This window comes from Centrocercus urophasianus, unplaced genomic scaffold (assembly GCF_019232065.1).
Source record: "Centrocercus urophasianus isolate 14NV4802_14NV808 unplaced genomic scaffold, USGS_Curo_1.0 seq_10, whole genome shotgun sequence".
Classification (NCBI taxonomy): Eukaryota; Metazoa; Chordata; class Aves; order Galliformes; family Phasianidae; genus Centrocercus; species Centrocercus urophasianus.
In genome coordinates, this window is record NW_024884142.1 from 79,444,937 (window position 1) to 79,469,294 (window position 24,358).

Here is a 24,358-nt window from a genome sequence, read left to right on the forward strand (position 1 = left end):
AAGAACTGCAGGCAATGCCCTCTCTGCACAGCTTGAACTCTCCCTATATTTATCTGAAGCAGATGTTCCAGGCAGGATGCACACTGCAGCCAGAGGTGAGGACGGAGGTGTACAGGACTTGAATCCATTTCAGTACAGCTCCCACATCCTGTTTACACATAGCTGCTGGCCTGAGAACAACACTGCGGGGAAAAAAAAGGAAGGGGTGGGGGCTGTGATAGGAAGGAACAGTTGATTGGAGTCATGATACTGACACCACTGCTAGGCATGTGCATTGGGAGTGCTGCAGATTGCGGTTCACTCCACATCTCCCACTGCCAGCAACATTTTCTCTGCTACTTTGGCACGCTGTCTTCTGTCATAAGGAAGGGGAATAGAAGAGAGAAAGAGCACTTCCTTTAAAAAAAAATAGAAGACAGCTCACCTGCAGAGACACTATGCTTTCTCCGCTATTCAGCAATGCTCCACAGATTGAAGGAAAAACAGAGCTGGAATTTACTGTGCTAGCTTTTCAGTTTCATTCAAATCATGGGTAGATTTTTAATAGTAGGAAAGGTCTTGCTGAATCACCAATGGGCAATGAGAGTTATTCATAATGCTAAGCTCCATTTAAACAGTCATTCTGTTGGAGGATGGATTTTGCAGGCTAGGTACTTAGTGGCGATTTGATTTCTACATACATGCAGCAGTGAAAGGTCTGCTTTTTTTCCATGCACTGAATACGCATTTCCATTTCAAGCCTCATTCCCTACAGCAATTCCACATCATCCACACATACTCCTGATTAATGTTATGGAGATAGTAAGAGGAGCATATATACATTCTATGTCTTTTTTTTTTTTTTTTTTTTTTTTTGTTATTAATTAAAAAAAAAAAAGTGGGGGCCCAGCTTTTCCTTGTCAAAGCTTCAGAAAGCTGCTAATGGCAAATTTCCCAGGAGGTAGAAATGGAAGAAGCAGTTCTTCCAGGTTGTTTTTCACAAAGTTCACAACACGGGCTGGGAACACTATGTATCAGTTAGGCGTCCTTGTAATATCATATTCTGCAGAGATTGGCTACTGGCTTCACATCTCCATGGTCATGCAGAGATACAACACGGGGTAGCTTGAAGAACATATATCTTCCTCTGCTAAAATGGTATGAACTTATCAACATCATGGGTATCTCTTCAGCTCATTTTTTAAAATACTTGAGGAGCAGAACATATGTGTGACACGTTTAGTGCCAGAAGTAATGAAGTACTTTATTTGACTAGGACAGTATAAAAGAAGCTGAAAACTTATTAAGAAGTCTGGAAAATTTCATTATTGTAGGGTTTTATAAATCTATTTTATCTCCTACTAATGAGAATATAAAATAATAAAATTGCAACATAAAAGTTTCTACTTCTTTGAACCTTGAACAGACAAACTTCTTTACCAATGCTGGTTGCTTTTTAAAGAAAAAAAAAATCACACTCAAAGCTTTTCTTTTTTATCCATGAAGTTTCAGTGGGAGACAGCAACTTCTAAACAATTGGCTGAGATAGGCTGCATTTCCTTGGATGCTTTGCTTTTCTTTATTATGCTTGCATTATTTTGTTATGCAAGCAACTACCATGGCATCAGATGTTGATTTTCTTATTTCAAATTCTCTAAAAGACCAGAAGTTTGGGATCAAACTGGAAGACAGAAGGAAAAATTTAATTCTGTTTTGTTCTTAAGTCTTTCTTTTAAGCTTCAATCTATGTTGTGCTTGAAATTCAATCTTCAGATAAGGAACAGCAGCCAATCTCCTTGTTGGTTCCCCTTTGTACAAAACAGCCAATTGAGTTTCTTTTTCTCTGAAAAGACTATAAAAAAGGCAAATTAAGACTTTACTATATTATTGCTAGTTATCCCTTCTCACATTTATGTAGCTTTTTATTTACAGTGTTCGTTAAAAACTTTTCAAACTGCATGTGGAAAAAGCACCACATCAGTACTAAAAAGTATTTGTGTCAAGGTCAGTTGGAGACTGTTTGAAAAGTGTTTAATCTTGTGTCACAAAAAGCTTTAGAGCAGGATGAAGCACTCTAATTGGAAATGCAGATACTAACTAGGGAAGGAGACTATTTTATCTTTCCTAATATTTTCTATTTCCATATTTTTTTCCAGTATTTCACTGAAGAATTAGGTCTTTTGCATCATTTTTTGGTGGTGTCTTCAAATGTCTGGCATAGAATTTGGTGTTAAAGTTCATGAAAACTAAAATGTTTTAAGGAAAACCAGATACTGGTAGACAAACAGTAATATACCATTTCCTGACTTTTAAGCCTTTGGCCTTCAAAGAGAGGGTATGCTTTGCTACTGCCACATGGAAATAGCCCCAGGATGGTCCCTAAGACGAAGGTCTTGTGAATAAGAGCACAGTATCAAAGATGTGTAGGAACTGGAGAATGACAATCAAATAAGTGGTATAACACTCATATCCCTTTCTAGCCAAAAATAGAATAGTAGCTGAAAAAAGCCTGGGAGAAAGCAAGGATATCAGCTCAGCCTTATACATTATATATTTTAAGCCAAGCTTCACTTCTACACACCTTTTACTGGAAGTACGATCTCTTTTTTTTTTTTCTTTTTTTTTTTTCTTTTTTTTTTTTTTTTCCTACTGTAGTAGAAATACGAAATCATGGCTTGAAACAATAATTGAGCTCCTGATGGGAAGGCAGGACCAACCAAGGGGAGCTCAGGTGCATGCAATTCACCTGAGTGATTGCACCTGCTAGAGCCAGGATCCATTCCTTCCCAGACCTCATTTAAGGGCTGGCAGTGGAGGTAAGGGTATCTGGCTGGAGATTCCTGTCTACTGGAGGTCCTCTAAAGGTAAGCAGTTTTTCTTCCTTTGTTTCTGTGTGCGTGACTGATGCACTGGGGCTTGTTCTCATTTGCTGTAGACTAGGATTTGTGCTACTCTCCTCTCATTGCTGTAGGGTCCTCTGCATTATAGCATTACAGGTCCTATTTCTTTTTCTTGCATCTGAGCTTTCTCTAAGTGATTTCCTGTCTGAGCTAATTCTTGACCTGTCACAAATGCTGTGTTCTCTCAATTTTTTTTCTTCTTTCCCTTATTTCCACCCAATGTTATCAGCAGCCCTATTTTCTTCCTCTTTTCATATGAAGAACTTTAGTCCCTTTTCTTTACTATAACAATTTTTTACGTGGTCACTGAAGAGAGTTCCAGGGCTTCACATCTGAAGTATTTCATTTCTAATACAAAATAAATAAATGTGGAAGGGATGTTGAAAAGCTACGCTGGTAGCTTATCCAAAAGAATAGGCCTTGAATGAGCCTTCATGAAGGTGCTTATGGCCAGCAGACAATGTATGTTCACAAGGAGAATGAATTCAGGCAGTTTCTCCTGACATAAAAAGGAAGAAGTCTGAATGTCTACGTTAACTGAGCTATCTGAATCACCTTCACTAGTAGGCTCACTTGAGCACAGGATAAATGATGTGAAACAGACTAGATTTATATTCAAGGTGAATAATAACTAATAATTCAGATTCCAGAGGTTTTGAATATCTGTAAAATCAAAAGAACTGACTATTAGAAAAAGTAATATATATATATTTTTTAACTGGACTAAAACACTTCTACATACATTTCATGGGTAAATACTAGCTTATTATTAACTCAGCATATCAATATAAACATGCTCAGAGTGGCATTTCTATGCCTCTGATAATACTGAGGTGGAATGTAAATATTTCAGCAGTCCATGCACTCACAAAAGCAGCAGAAAATCATAGGCAACTAACACTACACCATTCTCACTTGCTTCCTGGGTAAGCTAAGGAATTTCTCTGGCTTTTTCTTCCCTGCTGAAATGATGAGACTGGACAATGAGGGGTCATTATTACTTTAGGGGCAAATTAATAAGAAACTATATAGAAAACATTAAAAACATTTAGTATTTATACCAGTCTGCAATAAAACTGAATGGTGGCCCTTCTCTTAAAGGGGATAAATGCTTCAATAATGCTTAATGTTCAGTTTGCAGTCATTCATCTGGAATAGCAGAAACTCAGCAATACGATTATCAATCTAAAGAGTCTGATGACAGTTTTAATTCCATTAATAGTGGACTTTGCTGCTATGAGAATTTCTTATTCTTAATGCAATTTTTCTGCTTTGAGAAGTATAGAAAGACTCAATTTAAGTTACAAGCAATGTGTTAATTCATACTGCTTACGCTCTCTGTTTGGGAACTTTATTTGCAATTTCATAGTTAATGACTGTGCATGAATCTACCTAAAACTTGCTACAGCAACCTATGAAAGAAATGAATGGAAAAAGATTAAATACATTATTAAATACAAACCTGAGGATATTGGTCAGTGAGGTACATTTACACACATTGTAACATTTTAGATGGGTTGTTTTTTTTTTTTTTTTTTTTTTTTTTTAGAAAACTGTGATATTTATGATGGTTCAATGATGATACGTTTTTGACAATGCTATCATTAGCACTGTTTTAAAACATGGTGAAAACTGTCATAGCTACTGGCATTGAATTCCTTAACTTTTTATTTAGGAAAGAAAGTCCGTAGCTTGTGTGGAATTTGCATGATAGAAAAGAGGAAAGTAATATAAAGAAATCTGCAGTTGAAAAGCGAAGTAAGTCTGCTTTTGATTTATGATTTAAAAGAAATTACTCTGCTTGTCAGACAGTTTGGTTAACATGATGATTTTAGTGTGTTTTTTTGGTGTTTTTTTTGTTTGTTTGTTTTTTTAGGGAGCATAGTGTTATTTGTAAGACATCTGCTAACTGAAGAACCATTCAGGAGCATGGGTTGTATAAGAAACGGTGTTGTCAGCAGGAGCAGGACAGCAATTGATAGCCTTTACTTTGCTCTGATGAGTCTGCAGCTTGAGTACTGTGTTTGATTTGGGGAACTACAGGCCTGTTAGTCTGACCTCGGTGCCAGGGAAGGTGATGGAGCAGATTGTCGTGAGGGAGATCATGCGGGACGAATGGGGGACCAGGCCTAGCCAGCATGGGTTCACCAAGGGCAGGTCCTGCTTGACCAACCTGATCTCCTTCTATGATCTAGTGACCCGTCTGCTAGGCAAGGGAAAGGCTGTTGATGTGGTCTACCTAGACTTCAGCAAAGCCTTTGACACTGTCTCCCACAGCATTCTCCTGCAGAAGCTGGCAGCCCGAGGCTTGGATGGGTACACCCTTGGCTGGGTAAGGAACTGGCTGGAGGGCTGGGCAGAGAAGTTGTGGTGGAATGGAGTTAAATCCAGCTGGCAACCGGTAGTGAGTGGTGTTCCCCAGGGGTCGGTGCTGGGGCCTGCCCTCTTCAATATCTTTATTGATGACCTCAATGAGGGCATCGAGTGCACCCTCAGTAAATTCGCAGATGACACCAAATTGGCTGGAAGTGTGGATCTGCCTGGGGTTAGCGAGGCCATACAGAGGGATCTGGACAAGCTGGATTGCTGGGCTGAAGCCAATGGGATGAGGGTCAACAAGGCCAAATGCCGGGTCCTGCACTTCGGCTACAACAACCCCAGGCGACGCTACAGGCTTGGGGCGGTGTGGCTGGAGGACTGTGTAGAGGAAATGGACCTGGGGGTATTGATTGATGCTCGGCTGAACATGAGCCGACAGTGTGCCCAGGTGGCCAAGAAGGCCAATGGCATCCTGGCTTGCATCAGAAACGGTGTTACAAGCAGGAGCAGAGAGGTGATCGTTCTCCTGTACTCAGCACTAGTGAGGCTGCAACTTGAGTACTGTGCCCAGTTTTGGGCCCCTGACTGCAAGAAAGACACTGAGGCCCTGAAGTGTGTTTAAAGGAGGGCAACAAAGCTGGTGAAGGGTCTGGAACACAGGGCTTATGAGGAGAGGCTGAAGGAGCTGGGAATGTTGAGCCTGGAGAAGAGGAGGCTCAGGGGAGACCTCATTGCTCTCTGTAATTTCCTGAAGGGATATGTAGTGAGCTGGGGGTCGGCCTCTTCTCTCATGCCATTAATGATAGGACCAGAGGGAATGGTTTCAAGCTACGGCAGGGGAGATTCAAGCTGGACATTAGGAAGCATTATTTTTCAGAAAGAGTGGTCAGGCACTGGAATGGACTGCCCAGGGAGGTGGTGGAGTCACTGAGCCTGGGGGTGTTCAAGGAAAGACTGGATGTTGTGTTGAGGGACATGGTTTAGTGGGCACTATTGGTAATAGGTGAACGGTTGGACTGGGTGATCTTTCAGGTCTTTTCCAACCTTGGTGATTCTATGGTTTTGAGCCCGTTACTGAAGCAAGACATTAAGGTCTCTGAGCATGTCCAGGGAAGGACAACGAAGCTAGTGAAGGGTCTGGAGCACAGGCCTTATGAGGAGTGGCTAAGGGAGCTGGGATTGTTTCTTCTGGAGAAGACAAGGCTTAGGGGAGACCTCATTGCCCTCTGCAAATACTTGAAAGGAGACTGTGGTGATATGGGGTTTGGCTTCTTCTCCTGTATAGCTAGTGGTAGGACTAGAGGGAATGGCCTCAAGTTGCTCCAGGAGGTGTTCAGGTTGGACATCAGGAAAAATTTCTTCTCCAGAAGAGTGACCAGGTGCTGGCACAGGCTGTCCAGGGAGGTGGTAGAGTCACTGTCACTGAAAGTGCTCAAGGAACATCTAGATCCTGAAGGATGGGGAGGGCTGGGAGAAGGTCTCTGCTCAATACTGCTGGCAACCCTCCCCCCCCCGCCTACCTTGGGTCCCCCTAAGCAATAGGTTTGCAGCATTGGATGTTAAAAGGGAGGTAAGTGAGGAAGCATGGGAAGGCTCCCCTGGGAGGTTACCAAGAGTGAGGCAGTCTACTCCATGTGTTGAAACTGCCTCTGTCAGGAAAGAAACAAGGGTGGTTGTGATAGGTGACTCCCTTCTCAGATGAAAGGAGGGTTCCATTTGCAGACCAGAACCAAGCTGCAGGGAAGTGTACTGCCTTCCTGGGGCTCAGGTCAGAGATGTAACTAGAAAACTCCTGAAACTGGTTCATTCCACTGATTACTTCCCACTACTCCTAGTTCAGTGGGCAGTGATGAAATCACTCTGAGAAGCCTATGCAAAGAGACTTCAGGGATTTAGGGTGAATAGCTCAAGAAGCAGGATCCAAATGGTACTTTGTTCTACACTTTCTGGGGCTGTGAAGGAAATGGAGTGGGCTAGGAAGAGACAGGTAATGAATAATTGGCTCAGAAGCTGATGTCAAGGTGGGAATTTTTGGGACTTTTGACCATGGGGAAGTTTACTTGGCCCCTGGCCTGTTGTCCGTGGAAGGAATTCACCTGTCACAAAGGAGGGAAATGAATCCTAGTGCAGGAGCTAGCAGGGCTTATCGAGAGAACTTTAGTTATTATGGGGAAAGGGGACAAAACAGGGCCCACCAGTGATAAGCTTTGGGGAAAAATGCTGGAGGTGAGGCAGATGTCTCAGATGCAGTGCGCCTACACCAATGCATGCAGCATGGGCAATGAAGAGGAGGAGCTGGAAGTGATTGTGCGGCAGGCTGACTAAGATCTAGTTGCTGTTACTGAAACATGGTGGGACTACCCCAAGACTGGAGTGCTGAGATGGATGGCTACAGGCTTTTCAGAAGGGACAGACAAGGAAAGAAGGAAGATGGTGTGGCTCTTTATCATTCTCAACCCCAAGCTCTTCAACATCAAACCATTCTTTAATATAAAGTTGATTGTCTATGGATAAGGATAATGAAGAAGGCTTGTAGGGCGACATCTTGGTGGTGGTCTGTTATAGACCACCTAAGCAGGATAAGGAGACAGACAAGGCATTCTATAAGTAGCTTGTAGTAGCTGCACAACTGCCTGTGCTCATTCTTGTGGGTGACTTCAACTTCCCTGATATATGCTGGAAATATAATAGAGTGCAGAGGGAGCAGTCCAGGAGGCATCTAGAGTGTGTGGAAGACAGCTTCTTTACACAGCTGGCATGAGAGCCTACCAGGGTGGTGCCCTGCTAGATCTGCTCTTCACTAACAGAGAAGGACTGGTGGGGGATGTGTGAGGACTGTCTTGTGTAGAGTGTCTATGAAGTTATAGAGTTCTTGTATCAATTGGACAGATCAATATGATGGGAAAGGTGTTACAACAAAGGTGTGATGATGGAAGGACCAGTTACAACAACACCAGGCAGCCCTACAGGCTTAGGGAGGAGTGGCTGGAAAGCTGCCTGATGGAAAGGGACCTTGCTGGACTGATGGACAGTCAACTGAAGATATGCCCACAGTATACCCAGGTGGTGAAGAAGAAGGCTAATGGCATCCTGACTTGTATCAGGAATGGTACGGTGAACAAGACTAGGGAAGTAACCCTGCTTCTGTGCTCAGTGCTACTGAGGCCCAACCTCCAGTACTGTGTTCAGTTTTGGGCACCTCAGTATGGAAAGGGCATCAAGGTGCTGGAGCACGTCCAAAGAAGAGCACCAAGGATTGTGAAAGGCTTGGAGGATGTGTCCTATGAGGAGAGACTGAAGGAACTAGGGATGTTTAGTCTGGGGAGGAGGAGGCTGAGGGGAGACCTTATCGCTCTCTTTGAATACCTGAAAGGTGATAGCAGTGAGAGCGAGGTTGGTCTCATCACACTGGTGACAGGATGAGGGAAAATAGCCTTAAGTAGCACCAGGGAAGTTTGGATATTAGGAGAAACTTCTTTACAGTGGCAATCAGTCCTTAAATGAGGTCTAAGAGAGCTGGAGCCAGGCTCTACCCCTTCTGGTTGCACAGGTGAATTGCCTTCAACTGTGCTCTCAGGGCTGACTGGGTCTTTTCCCCAGATGCTCAATCAGTGGTTCAGGTTGTGACTTTACACTTCCCATGCAGTTGTTTATTCTTGGTGGTGTCAGGAGAGTGACTAGCAAGACTACTATCTTGAACTTCCAGAGGGCAGACGTTGACCTGTTCAGGATACTTGTTACAGGCTTCCTTGGGAGTTGCTCCTGAAGATCAAAGGGGTCCAGGAAGCCTGGATGCTCCACAAGATGATAATCTTAAACGCACAAGAACAGGTTGTTCCTGAGTGCTGTAAGGTGAGCTGGAGAGGAAGAAGGCCGGTGTGGATGAACCAGGAACTTTTGTTGAGACTCTGGAAGGAGGGACAGGCTACGTGAGGAGACTACAAAGAAGTTGTGAGACATGAAGGGAGGAAGTTAGAAAGGCAAAAGTCTGGCTTGAACTCCAAGTGGTGACTGCAGTGAAAGAGAACAAGAAATCCTTTTACCAGATATATTTATGGTAAGAAGAAGAATTTTCATCCTTTATTTGATGCCGCAGGGAACTTGACCACTGTGGATAAGGAAAAGGCTGAGGTTCTCAATGACACCTGCCTTTAATAATTGGATCAGTTATCCTCGGTGCACTTTACACCATGACTTGGAGGTCTAGAATGGAATGCAGAATACACTCCTGATGATTCAGGAAGAGGCAGTTAGAGAGCTGCTGGACTGTCACAAGGCCATGGCACCAGATGGGCTCCACCCTAGGGTGCTGGTGGAGATGACTGCTGAGCCACTTTCCGCTATCTATCAGCGTTCCTGGTTATCTGGAGAGGTCCCAGAGGCTTGAAGGCTTGCTGATGAAACTCCCATTTACAAGAAGGGCCATAAGGAGGGTCTGGGGAGCTACAGGCCTGTGAGCCTGATCTCAGTACCAGGGAAAGTTATAGGGCAAATCATCTTGGGTGAGATCATGCTGCAAGTGCATAGCAATCAGGGGATCAGGCCCAGCCAGCATGGGTTCATGAATGGCAGGTTGTGCTTGACTGACCTCATCTCTTTCTAAGTCCATGTGACCAGACTGGTAGGTGAGGGAAAGACTTTTGATGTAATCTATCTAGAAGGCTTTGCTGAAGTCACAATCTCCCACAGTATTCTCCTGAGGAGACTGTTTATCCATGGCCTGGACAAGTATACTCTACGCTGGGTAAAGTACTGGCTAGAAAGTCATGTCCAGCTGGTGACCCATTACAAGTAATGTCCCCCCTGGGATCGGTACTGGGGCCCATCTTGTTCATTGTCTTTACTGATGACTTAGATGAGGGGATTGAGTATACCCTCAGTAAGTTTGCAGGTGACACCAAGTTGGGAGGAAGGGTGTTGATCTGCTTGAGGGTAGGGAAACCCTTCAGAAGGATTTGAATAGGCTGGATCACCGGGCTGAGGTGAATGGGATGAGGTTCAACAAGGCCAAGTGCCAGATCCTGCACTTTGGCCACAACAACCCCATGCAATACTACAAGCTTGGGGTGGGGGGAGGGAACGGACTGGCTAGATGACTGTGAAGAGGAAAGGGACCTGGGGGTGTTGACTGCTGCTTGGCTGAGCATGTGCTGACACTGTGCTCAAGTAATCAAGAGGGCTGATGCAATCCTGGCCTGTATTAGAAATAGTGTGACCAGCAGGAGCAGGGGGGTAATCATCCCCCTGTACTCAGCTCTGGTGAGCTTGCATCTTGAATACTGTGTTCAGTTTTTGGGCCTCTCACTACCAGAAAGACATTGAGACCCTGGAACGTGCCCAGAGAAGGGCAATGAAACTGGTGAGGGGTCTAGAGCACAAGTCTTATGAGGAACAGCTGAGAGAGATGAGATTGTTTAGTCTGGAGAAGAGGAGGCTCAGAGGAGATATTGCACTCTACAGCTACCTGAAGGGAGGTTGTAATGAGGAGGGGTTTGGCCTCTTCCCTCAGGCAGCAAATAGGATCTGAGGAAATGGCCACAAGTTGTGCCAGGGAAGATTTACATTAGATATTAAGAATAACTTATATCCTCTCAGAGAGTGGTCAGGGACTGGAATGGCCTGACTAGAGAAGTGTGGAGTTCAAGAGGTGTCTGGATGAAGTGCTATGAGATATGGTTTAGTAGCTTAGTGGGTAGTAAGGGTGATGGGAGGACAGTTAGACTAGACAATCCTTTCCAACCTTGTGATTCTATGATTCTAGATGTGGTACTAAGGGACATGGTTTAGTGGGCAACACTGGTAGGTTTCTAGTCTGAGTCTCACTTCATGTTTTACTGTGCAGCTTTTCCTTTTCTGTTCTAAATGTGTTTCACAGTACCTGCCCATTCAGAGGGGGCCCAAGTGAGTTAGCCTTTGATGTACAGACGAATTGGCCTTCAGGTGTTCATTTGCATTATGCATTTAAATATCTTAAGTCTGTCTGTACCATATCTATCCATACCTATATCTCTATGTATCTATATCATTTATCCGTCTTAACTTTCCTTTAGCCACCTTACTTCAGTTTTACTATGAGTTTGCTCAAATCAGGGTGACATACACTAGGCAGACAAAAATTTGGTCAGACTTCAGAACTGAACAGAAGATTGGACTAGATCCTCCTGAGATATCTCCCAACAGGAATTATCCTCTAGTCCAATGATCGGGACGAACAGAAAGCCAAGGCATGGAAAGAGAAAGGATAAGATCCATTTAGACCCAGAAAAAGAGTGTCCTCATTTCATGGTGCTGCATTATCTCTGCACTCTAAGAGAAAAAGTGCAGAAGAGGTAGGTAAGCATACAGAGCAATCTCCTTGCAAAATAACAACAACCCCAAACACTTCAGTACTGGGGAAGTCCCTGAAGCTCAGGGAAATCCAGCAACAATCCCCACACCAGCAAAGAGGAAATGGTTAGAGATTAAAATCCAGCTGTGGCTTTGCACTCCTGAAAGGTGCAAACAATCATTAAGAAAATATTTCTTCATCACACATTTATGCATTAGCACTTTGAAGATGTTGAATCTGTCTGTCCCTTTAAAAAAAAAAAAAAGGAAAAAAAAAAAAAAAAAAAAAGAAGTGAAGTTTCAAAATGTAATTTATTTATAAAGTACTACCTTATATTGATCTTAGGATCTTCTGGGAACTAAACTGTTCTAGTTTTCCCTTAATTCTTCTCTCAGATTGGTAGGAAGCCTATCATGAATGAGGAGATGCAATTCCACCAAATACAGTGTATCAATGTGCCTGGGAGGAATAGATGCAGAGTATTACTGTATTAGACTTTCTGGATACATAGTTTCATGTTAATTTAGCCATTTAAATTAAATGAGTGGAGGAATGAATAAGAATCTCAGAGGTAAACGTTCCCTATTATTAGCAGCTCTGCTGTCACCTCAGTGATCTAACAGAGGATGTGCTGCATCCTTGGGAATGATAGAGTGGAGTGTCTATGGGTAAGGATCGGGGGAAGGCCTGTAAGGGTGGCACCTTGGTGGGGGTCTATTATAGACCGCCTAATCAGGACGAAGAGTTGGATGAGGCATTCTATGAGCAGCTCATGGAAGTCATGTGATCGCCAGCACTTGTTCTGATGGGAGACTTCAACTTCCCTGATATATGTTGGAAATACAGCACAGAGGAAGCAGTACAGGAGGTTTCTAGTCTGTGTGGAAGATAGCTTCCTTACGCAACTGCTAGGAGAGCGTACCAGGAGCGGTGCCCTGCTGGACCTGGTCTTTGCTAACAGAGAAGGACTGGTGGGAGAAGTGAAGGTTGGGGACCATCTTGGGCAGAGTGATCACAGAATTGTAGAATTCTCCATTCTTGGGAATGTCAAAAGAGTGGCCAGCAGAACTACCTTCTTGAACTTCCACAGGGTGGACTTTGATCTGTTCAGGGTGCTTGTAGCGGGGGTCCCTTGGGAGTCGCTTCTCAAGGGTAAAGGGGCCCAGGAAGCCTGGATGGTCCTCAAGAAGGAAATCTTAAAGGCACAAGAACAGGCTGTCCCTGAGTGCTGTAAGGCAAGACGTAGGGACTCATCTAACTGGTGTGGATGAGCCAGGAATTACTGTTGATACTCAGGGAGAAAGAGAGAGTTTACGTCCTCTGGAAGAAAGGACAGGCTACTTGGGGAGATTACAAAGAAGTAGCTAAGGTATGCGGGGAGGAAGTTAGGAGGGCGAAAGCCCAACTTGAATTCATGTTGGCCTCTGTAGTAAAAGACAATAAAAAATCCTTGTATAAATATATCAACAGCAAAAGAAGAACCAAAGATAATTCTCATCCTATACTTTATGCAGCAGGAAATGTGGTCACTGAGGTCAAGGAGAGGGCTGAGGTCCTCAGTGGTAAGGAGGATCTGGGGAACTATAGGCCTGTTAGCCTGACCTCAGTACCAGGGAAGGTCATGGACCAAATAATCTTGAATGAGATTGCATGGCATGTGCAAAGTGTCCAGGGGATCAGGCCCAGCCAGCATGGGTTCATGAAAGGCAGGTCATGCTTGACCAACCTGATCTCCTTCTGTGACTGGGTGACCAGTCTGGTAGATGAGGGAAGGGCTGTTGATGTAGTTTTTCTAGACTTCAGCAAAGCCTTTGACATGGTCCCTCACAGGCTTCTTCTGGGGAACCTGACTGCCCATGGCCTGGACAGGTATACCCTTCTTTGGGTAAGGAACTGGCTACAGGGCTGTGCCCAGTGGGTAGTGGTGAATGGAGTGAAGTCCAGCTGGTGACCCATTTCAAGTGGTGCCCCCCAGGGGTCAGTACTGGGGCCCATCTTGTTTAATATCTTTACTGATGACCTAGATGAAGGGATTGAGTGCACCCTCAGTAAGTTTGCAGATGACACCAAGCTGGGAGGTGGTGTTGATCTGCCTGAGGGTAGGGAGGCCCTTCAGAGGGATTTGAATAGGCTGGATCACCGGGCCGAAGTGAATGGGATGAGGTTCAACAAGGCCAAGTGCCAGGTCCTGCACTTTGGGCACAACAACCCTATGCAGCTTTATAGGCTTGGGGATGAGTGGCTGGATGAGTGCGAAGAAGAGAGGGGTGTTGGTTGATGCTCGGCTGAACATGTGCCCAGGTGGCCAAGAGGGCCAACGGCATCCTGGCCTGCATTAGAAATAGTGTGGCCAGCAGGAGCAGGGAGGTGATCACCCCCCTCTACTCAGCACTGGTGAGGCTGCACCTTGAGTACTGTGTTCAGTTTTGGGCTCCTCTCTATAGGAAAGATGGCGAGGTCCAGGAGCGTGTCCAGAGAAGGGCAACAAAACTGGTGAGGGGTCTGGAGCACAAGTCTTATGAGGAGCGGCCTCTTCTCCCAGGCAATGAGCAGGACAAGGGGTAATGGCCGAAAGTTGTATCAGAGGAGGTTTAGGTTGGACATAAGGAAGAACTTTTTCTCTCAGAGAGTGGTCAGGCACTGGAATGGCTGCCCAGAGAGGTGGTGAAGTTGCCGTCCCTGGCAGTGTTTAAGTAGCGTCTGGACGACGTGCTGTGTGATATGGTTTAGTGCTTGTGGTGGCAATGGTGATGAGGAGATGGTTGGACTGGATGATCTTATAGTTAGTTTCCAACCTTGTGATTCTGTGATTTTTGTAATCCTGTTTGAAAAAATATTTTCTACAGTCTCAATGGCATAAGATAGAGCAGATTAAAAAAAAAAAGTGGAAAAAGGTAATGCCTCATCAGCCATGTGATGCTAAGAACAAAGTAGTTGTTAAGTCACCTGAATATTTATAGCTATTTCTCCAGAGAGAAGCACTACTAGAAACTCCACTAAAAAACAATGGTTTATTATACTAAGAGAATTAACAAACTGATTTCATTTTAAATAGCGTCTTTGATCCTAAAGGAACAGCCAGTTTCCTATATGTCTCCCAACTGGGGAGACATATAACTCCCAATATTCATGTTTTACGGCTTTCATCTTATTCATCCTTATTGGTTATTTAATAGAAAGGGATAAACCTGTATCTCTGGAAAACCGAAGATCACTCTGCACTTCTGTATTCCTCCTTATTGCAAGGTCTCTGCAGGGCCTGCATACAGTGCTGTAGGGTGACTGAATTTAGTTCCAGTGATATACTACTATGTCTCCTAATGTTTGTATTGTGTTGGAGATCTTAATATACAAGGTTCTATCGTGCTAGATCTTGTGAAGAGATTTTTTTGGAGGAGTCAGTCCATAGTCCTGCCAATCTACAGTCTAGGTCAGAGATGGCAATGGAAAGCTTAGTTAGTCATTAGATCCAGGGAAGTTCACAAATACAGGAATAGAATTGAAACAACTTAACAAATGTACCATGAAGACCTATGGTACCAAATGTACCATGTACCTATGGAAGAATAAAGTGCAAATAATCTCTGGGTTCAGTTCTACTATCATATAGAAAAGATTTGGAAAAGTTCAGTTCTGTAGTTGGGTGATGAACCACCAGAAAGCAAAACATTAGGTTACACTCCCTGAATGTCAGGCTCAGATGGGATCTATAAATGGTTAGCTTTAGATCAGAATATTCTAGATTGTAACAAACTATTTACTAAAATAACTTGAGGAATCAGAGGATTATTTCGTGCTGAGTCAATTTTTTTTTTTTTCCTTGAGTGACTGGTTCCCTTTCAGACTGAAGTCTGCTTAGCAAATATAGTGTTTTTGTGAGAATAGGTCTTCAAATTAAGCAGGGGTTTCTTAGTGCTGAGTGACAGGTCAGTAGAATTAAATTGGTCAGATATCTCAGTTGTTATGTTCTACACAGATTTTTAGTTTGGCCAGAAATTAATAGAGGAGATGACACTCCAACAACATTCACTTGTCTGAATCTGAACACCACTGTTATGCAAGGGCACAGCACTGAGCTAACCTTACTATACTTACTTACCTTACTTACTCTTTAAATTGGCTTTATATGTCTTGCAGCCTGAAGAAAGGCAGGAGGTATATATTGTAGGCTAGCATCTGACTCTTGCATATATTCCATGTCCTGAAGTTTGGATATTTAGCCAAACCTTGTCTGCAGTACTGCAGATTCCTGGCTCTAGAAATAATTTAAGCAAGCTTATGATTCTTCCTGCAAGCTGGTGTTGGACTGGAAGACAGATGTGAAGGTGGCAGAAATTCAAACTGAATTGAATAGATATTCTAATTATTTTTGAATACGAATGAGGTCAATACTGATTTTCAGTTTAAGTATTAATCTTCTCAGCAGTGTGTGCAAGGGTATTACATATCTCATCTGTGTTCAGAATAAGATATATTTGTCTGCCAGTTCTTCTATTACTTTGGCCCCTGTAATAACAAGTAATGCCCTCTCAAATTACACTTTCTGCTACTAGAAAATTATGACATAGATGCTGTCACTGAAACCTGGGGGGGATTATTTCCACAAGTAGAGTGAGACTATCAGCATGCACAAGCTGCTCAAGCTGCATGGGATTCTAAGCGATCTGACTGAGCTCCACATGTCCCTGTTCACTGTAGTTGGACATGACATTTAAGGGTCTCTTCCAACTCAATTCTGTGATTCTATGACATATTCTTAAGAAACGCATGTGTGTACATGTGGCTTAAATGGCTTTTTTTTTTTTTTTCCCCCCCCCAGATCAGGCTTAATGCTGCATCTGACTTAAAGCAATCTTCATTTTTATGAAGCTTTTGAATTCTTTGAAAGTAGATGGATTTACAAATCCAGAGCTGGAACAAAATTGTGAACCTTAAAAGAGAGACTATACTTCCAAAACATGAGGGTAAGTATGACCTTACTGTAAAACTATGTGCTCTAGCCTCTGGGTAAAAGTGGTGCATGAGAGGTTTATTTATGTTTATTGGTGTAAATAAACAGTAAGCATTTGGACACTCTTCTAATATTTCAAATGGAGTCTGCCAGCAGTCTTTTATTTCTGTTATGGCTTCAGGACATTAAGACCACGGAAACACAGCTAAATTAAATGTTGCAAATGCAGAAGTATTCGTGGCACTCCTTGCTTTCTGAGGGCCTCGATTCAATTGAACGTGTGCTTTATTTAAAGGTAGGGATAGCAGCAGTCTGGCATGCTGCCCTCAGACTAAACTGTTTTCCTAAGTAGAGGTGCAGAACCAGGTCCTTAGTTTTAATTGATCTGACGTTTAAACAAGGGTAACCCTGTATTGATCACAACTAGTTTGAAAATTATACTGAATGCATTTATACAAATACAGTGGGATTTTTTTTAAGCTGTAGGAGTGAAACTATTTTCCTCATGGAGTGCTACACAGTAGATTTTACAGGGGTAAAATATGCCTGAAAGAATGAGGGCCATAAGGACAATCATTTATGAGAAAGTCATCCTTTCCACATGTAACTTTTCCAAATCTCAAGCCTTTCTTACTGTATTACTTGGAAAATGTCAAAACAATAACAGCAAAATTCCCCAGGTAACACCTGAAGCCACAATAGTCAATTGTTGTTTTTACACTTTCTGTGATCACTTTCTGTGATCAACTGGTTTCTATACACAGGGACAAAATTAACATATATAGATACAATCTCTGCACTTAGCCCAGAAGCAACTTGTATGATTGAAAGAGGCTGTACTGGAGTGGCAAACTCTGTGTATTATACTCTTCATGGCATTCTGCTGTGGTCCAGGCTCAGGCAGAGAGCCATATAAATTCCACATTAATACTCTCTGAAGTTGAATGTGATAACATACAAGCACTTGGATGCTCCAGTAATCACTATTTTGTACAATATTCCAGTAATTCATCAAGGAATTATGAGTTCTGTGCTTTCTTCAAGCTGAGAATGCTTAAGCCTATATCTTTCATATGTTATGGAAGTGCTTAGGCCATGAGGTATTTTGGTTAACTTGTTCTCCACCCTTTCTCTTGAAGTACAGCCAGAAATGCTGCATCGTGGGCCAAAAGGAGTACAGCCAAGAAGAAACCTGACTCTAACTTAAGGTTCAGGCATTTCATTAGAAAAGGAAGAAAAAAAGCCAGTGATGCCAGCTTTTGATGAGCTTCCCTCATACGTGTGCACACTATATAACTGTTAGAACAGTCCTGAGAGCAGGGCAAGGGCCATGAAGTCCATTATTAGCGACTCAGCTGAGAAGATAGCTAATACCTACTGTAGTTTTGTGCTTGTAATAGCTCTGTGAAATACAGTTTCAATAAACCTTACTTTGTTTCTCATGTCTATAGGTAACATTGTTGTAGCATTTGTTTTTTCTGTTTTCTTTTAGTTACCAAGTGGTTCCTGTTACCAAGTGCTTGGTTGCCAATCAAATCATCACCTTCTAGTTATTGCACATTTGGAAGACAGTTTACTTAGGCTATTTATTAAGGAAATACAGCACCCCACTTAGTACCTGATACGCTACATATAGTTCCCTATCTGGGAACTATACATAATACTTAAATTCCACAAAATCACTGTTTATATAAAGGTTTCCCTTTCATTCAATTAGGCAGTTATTAACATCATGCATAAGAACACTGCTTTATAGTGCTGCAGGCCTCATTCACTTGCCTTCCACAGAGGAGCAAAAGCCTTATTTGATCTACAAGAATGGACATTTACACAGTCTGCATTTAAATGTTTATGTACATAAACATTTAACCATAGAATTGCTCAGGTTGGAAAAAGACCTTAAAAATCAAGTCCAACTGCAACATAATCATACTACTCTAACAGCCCTGTGCTACCTCATATCCCTGAGTACCATATCCAAACAGTTTTTAAATGTACATTTTAAATTTTCATAGGAAATTCTTCTATTCATAACCAACCAACATTCCCACTTAATAGTGAAGAATTAGACTCTGGGAATATTGGTCTATAGGGGAGAAGTTTAATCCTGTCTGAAATACAAAACATCCTATTGAATCTCCTTCAGCTTTGCTGCATATGCAATTAGTAATTCGAGATTCAGAAAACAGAAACAAAGAAGAGGAAGCTCAACAAATAGAATTTTGCTTGAGAAACGGAAAAATAAAATCTCCCTAAGGTATTACATGAAAGACAGTGGAAAATCTTGACCTTTCTGCGGTCAGGATTATGTTTAGACCATACTGTATATGATATGATCTCTTAGTGGGGCATCTTGTCAAGGGTCAGCTGCTCACAAAGATGGTTAACATTTACTGGCATGCACAAAATGGGCACTGCAAAACCTCAGTCAACTGGAAACCCTTGTCAGTTGGATGCCTAATTAGATTACTTCAGCTTAATTACATATTGCATTTAATAACAATTTAACAGAGGCTAATATACTTCACATGTCTTGGTCTCAAAGTGATACTTTGCCCAAGATAGTCTGTATGTCTTACTCAGTTTCCACAAAATATATTACTTTTACTGTATTACACCCAATCTCATTTGTGAAATATGATGTCAACTATTTATTTCAATTTTTGAACAAAAAAAATGAATAGTTGCTATAGCAATTGTTACATCACATATTTAATATAGCATACATATTTAATATATATAGCAACATATTTAATATAGCATATTACATCATAACAGTTCAAAACAACGGCTGATGTTTTAGGTATTTTATTTTTTTTTTTTTACCTGTGCAGTAAAAGCAGGGGAGAACATTCTTAAGAAACCTTGAAAACTAAAGCCTTCCTGCTGAGCCATGGTTTGACGTTGAGTTCAAGAACAGCAGACAGATCTTCTGGACTATTTTCAAACCAAGCTGAGGAAAACAAAAATAAGAACACAAAAAGAAAGAACCAAATGCATTTAAGTTGTATAATTGATTTTTATAAGAATTTGCTCATTTCAACTGTGTTAAAATAGAGTTCTGCTCAGTTCATGTATGATCTCTTCCCCGAGCATTGTTACTTTACTCTGGAGTGGCCTAAAGAAAATAAAGTGTATAATAGCCTACTGATTTGCTCTGTGTTTTGATACTTGTACATATGTAATTATTCATGATAGAAGCTCTATGACCTGTGCTGGGTAAAGCAATGCTTGACAGAGGTCTTTGCCAGGCATTTTTAGGGATTTGGGCACAAACAGAAGCAATGGAGACAGATGGATCTCTAACCTGTACTTCTGAGACGTTCCTCAGACCATCAGGAAACAGTGGGCAACTGCAAGAAAGAAAAGGCCTTTGCAGTAATCACACAAGATAGTAGTGAAGTCTTATACTGAGAAAAGTATGTGTAAATTTTTATATGTTATATCCAATTAACTAATGTTATGGAGAAATATTTTTCCATTTTCCATTATTTCCATTTAATATTAAATAACAACTTACTCTGTGAAGGCATGCACAGTAATTAAATGTAACAGTGAGAGAAAAGGAATCCATCTAATTTTCATGGAACTCTTCAATTTCTCCCCTTTCTATTCATTTTTATTCCTTGGAATAATCCTCATAACATGGCTGTGAGTCTGATCAACATATTCGAATAACAGGAAATAACAGAGAAAAAGACTGAAAGTGACTGCATGACTAAAAGGTCGTTCCTACCCTTGCCCACATATCTTGCTTTCAGCCCATCCTAATTCAATTAGGAGAGGTAGTTGGAATATTTCAGATAACTGCAATTGTTTCAGCAGACAGGGAGAAAGAGAATAGAACTAGGTGAGACTTATCTACAGTAACTCAGTTTTATGTTTTAAAATAACTATGTTACCTATACCACAACATAGTGATGATAGCTATGTTGGAAATGGCATTTATAAAGCACCTTTGACCACTTCACCTGAACTTAGATCACTAATACATCTGGCCCAAGACAATTTCCAACACTCTCAATCTGTCAACAGTTCCAAGCAGCTGCCATCTCAAAAAATGAAGCCAGACTTTCAGACAAATGTCTTTCCCTCAAGATGTGGAATTGTTATTTTCTTTGCTCCTCTCATAAATTCCACTGTTGTGATGTGGGATCAGTAACTGGTCCTTGACAAGGTGACTGAAGAAGTGGCAGATCCAGTAGCTGATAAACCATTTTAAATGGAGATAAAAGATTAGTCACACTCATGATCTGGGACTCCCAATTCTGAAGAAATATGGGAATAACTTCAGCCCAAAATAAGCAGTGAAACATGAATATACTCAAAACTGCAAAAAGGGTACCTAAATCCTACTTTTATTTTTCAAAGATTTTAAGAAATTTTTGCTTACATGCTTATGAAAAAAAACCCAAATTCCATTTTCATTGTAATACTATTGTCACTGGAATTAATATTTATATGTGAGAAGAAGTGATGACAGGAATCTGTTTGAGTGAGAAAAAGGACAGGAAACTCCACTGGTCCCCATCTACTTCAAGTTTCCATTTAGAAAATTTTCACTTTTACCAGAACCAGAATTACATACCTGGGTTAGAAGAGCATCCACAAGTATGGACTGTTGAGCAAACATGCACCTCCTACAGAACACAAAAGAATTTTCTCTTCATGAAGCTCAAAGTCCTGAAGGGCTATGGCTACATTACAGCTCTCAACAATACCAACAGCTCCCTTCTGATGCTTTCAAACCATTTCTAGGTGAAAAACTAGCAATTTCAAATATTCCTGAAACAATACAACTATGACACAACATGGAGATGCCCTGTTAACACAGTGGCCAGAACAGTGTCTACCTTGTGCTTTTAAATCTGCCCACAGTACTCTGGTACAGAGGATAGATGTATTACATTTAGTAGAAGAGGTTAAACTTGTGCAGGGGCTCAACAGCAAAATTTTAAGGTTTTTCATTAGGTACAGATCTATTCCAGTTGGCTGACATTTTCAACTTGAGGTAAACTGATTTTGCAGTTGCAGAAAGGCAAAACAGTAATACCAATAAAACTGTTTAAAGTACTCGAAAAACACATTAAGTCATTTCCCTGTACTCCTCAGAAACACTGCAATAGCAGCTAAGTGTGGTTGGAAGTATGGTTTTACTTGTATTGATTTTTCTGTTACCTGGGTCTTCAAGACACAAGCAATGTGATTAATGCCAATGAACACCAGCAGCCTTTACATGTAGCACCAGAAATAAAGACCAAAAAAAAAAAAAAAAAAAAAAAGCAGCTATTCCATACAAAACCATGAACTTTATCATATCAAATGTATTTAAATTTTGGATTTTACTTCTGTGCCTCACATGGCACGTGGAGCTGTTGTTAGAGCAAATTTGACCTAGTTCTCCTTTAATTCAGATGGAGTTGAAAGTACTGAATACTAATGAACCATCTAAAACAAGCCTAAGCACATAGCTTTTCAAAACAAAAAAAATTCTTTGGAAGAAGGAAATAATATATAGAATCAGACGTTCACTGCATAAATCAATAACACTTTACATGATAGATAAAACAATCTCTAAGAAAATACTCTTTCTGGGGTTTTTAAACCATCCCACAGAATTTAATAGATAGCTCAGTTGCTGCATAAGATGCAGGAGCTTGAAAAAAAAAAAAAACAACTATGCAAAACATATAAGGTATTTCCAGTCACCAAATGTTCTATATTAGCTTGTATGAGGCCTTATTAAGTGGCAGTATGACAGCTTAATTAATTTTGTGTTCTATCAGGTTTTTTCATCCCTGGGATAGGCTGTTCGGTGAGATCGTTTTTTTTTTTTCTTTGTGAACTTTCCATTACAGCAAACAAAATACTTCAAAACTTCCCTGGAAACAATCACTGCTGTTAAAGAGGAATCAGTGATATCAGTTATTCCGGATCAAGTGCTTTTTTCACTTCTATTTTTTAAAATAGATCTGTTTAGAGAACACACTCCACACAATCTGGATGTTATGAAATTATGCAGTTTATCTTTTGTTGGGTTTATCTAACTAGCTGTGGATTAAAAAAAACCTTTTCTTTCATTAAAACACATGAGCACTAGCAAAAGGTGGCTCTCCTTTAATAAACCCCATTTCATAATATTAAAAAAGAAGAGCTCGTTATCTGTCAGTCAAGTGAAACTGCTTCAGTCTCGAGATGTGCCAGCACCAGAAAGCTTTGGTGACTGTATAGATACTGCCAAAGACCAACGTGCATTAATCCACACAGAAGAATGGAACCAGAGCAGGTGAAAATTTGTCACTGCTATGACATAATAACTCCTTAAAATAAACCAAAGATTTTTCAGTATTAAATTTGGCCCTGTATTAGCTGCAGTAGAAATTATAGCCCAATTACTGCTTGTTGAGGTATCCTAAAACTCAATTTTCACACCAGTATTTCAGAACTTCAAAAATATAGAAACTAACGTTGTTATTCATGTGGTGTAGAAAAGTTGCCAAGAGTTGTTTCTTCCAGAGCAGAGCTAGCTGTTCAGAATTTTAAAGGAGTTTTGTAATCAATAGCATCTAACGTGTGACCAGCTTTTGAGAATTCAGCACTTGGAAATACACCTAAGAAGTAATCCTACTTTTAATTATAGACGTGTGACTAGAGGGGATCTTGAGTGTAAAGCTATAATGTGGTGGAAAGTACAGCAATAATAGCAGGGTAGCAATGTCCTTGGCTGCAGCAAATAAGAACAAGCAAGGAGGGGGGGAGGAGGGGGAAGAAGGAAAAAAAAAAAAAAAAAAAAAAAAAAAAAAGAAAGCTTGACTTGACTTACCTTCAGAAGACTCCAGATACGCAGGTACCTTCAGTAAGATACTCACACCTCCACTACCAACCCTTAAATGAGATCTGGGAAGGGGTGGATCCTGGCTCCACCCCTTTCAGTCACTCAGGTGCATTGCTTGCACCTGAGTTCCCCTCGGTTGGCCCTGCTTTGCCACCAGGTGCTCAATCACTGCTTCAAGCTGTGACTCAGCATTTCTGTTACACTGAAAAACTGGCCACTGGAACATCTTTTGTGTGATTACCATATGTTCCCCAAAAAAGGGAGTGATGTGAAAAGAGGTATGATGAAGGTAGTCCAAATGGTTTGAGAGAAGAATGAGAATCAAAATAGCTTTAGCTTAAAAGCTTCCTAGGTAGTGGAAATAAAGACTGCAGAAAACTATACTCAGTCACAGTTTTTACACCTCACTAAAAATACGTGTAGTCACAGTGGATTCATTACGAATACTCTGTAATACCACAAAACCAAACATTGCTAAATCACCTACCTTTAGCCTATGGATAGAGCAAATGTATTGATAGGCATTTACTGGGAAATAATTTTACAGGGAGAGGAAATGTGAGGTTTTCCACAGGGTCTATCTTTTTTAAAATTTCTTCTGTAAAAAGCTCTGTTTCAAGCAAAGGCAAAGGATGTTCTGTAACTATTTATCCCTACTCTCCGGCTGAGGGAATGACAGCACTCTCACGCATGCCACATAGGAAAAAAGAGGCCAGGCAGCCAGCAGGAGTCCTCGTGAGAAAAGCCTTCCAAGGGAAAAGGGGGCTCACTGAGCTTTCCTATTCACTCTTAAGCTTCTGGAGGTGAGATTGCACCTTGGGACAGTAAAGACAGTTGGATTTCTGTTCCCGCTGCATGATGAACAAGTTAAGATGGTGTGAGCAGCTCACAAGGGAAGAAACCCACATCTGCAGGGTTGACAGTGGCCTTACATGGAAGATTTTTGGCACAGGGTCCCTTTTGCTACAGGCACGGATGGGATTATGATGAGGACACGCTAATGTTTGCTAACCACAACAGAGCTGCCCTGTTTGACACCACACATA

The 24,358-nt window shown here is 41.4% G+C and overlaps 1 long non-coding RNA gene across 34 annotated transcripts in view; it reads left to right on the forward strand.

The window, feature by feature from the left end:
* LOC122159351 overlaps window positions 1-19,616 on the forward strand; it is a 369,357-nt gene extending 349,741 nt beyond the window's left edge. For 29 of the 34 annotated variants that reach the window (XR_006168452.1, XR_006168478.1, XR_006168473.1 and 26 more), the window contains 4 exons: window positions 2,635-2,843; window positions 4,555-4,637; window positions 16,346-16,490; window positions 17,622-17,923. This is a non-coding gene — a long non-coding RNA (uncharacterized LOC122159351). Of the gene's footprint in view, window positions 1-2,634; window positions 2,844-4,554; window positions 4,638-16,345; window positions 16,491-17,616; window positions 17,924-17,969; window positions 19,181-19,311 lie in introns of those variants that run through there. The other 5 variants (XR_006168484.1, XR_006168510.1, XR_006168512.1 and 2 more) reach the window with 5 other exon arrangements.
* Window positions 19,617-24,358: the final 4,742 nt, after the last annotated feature.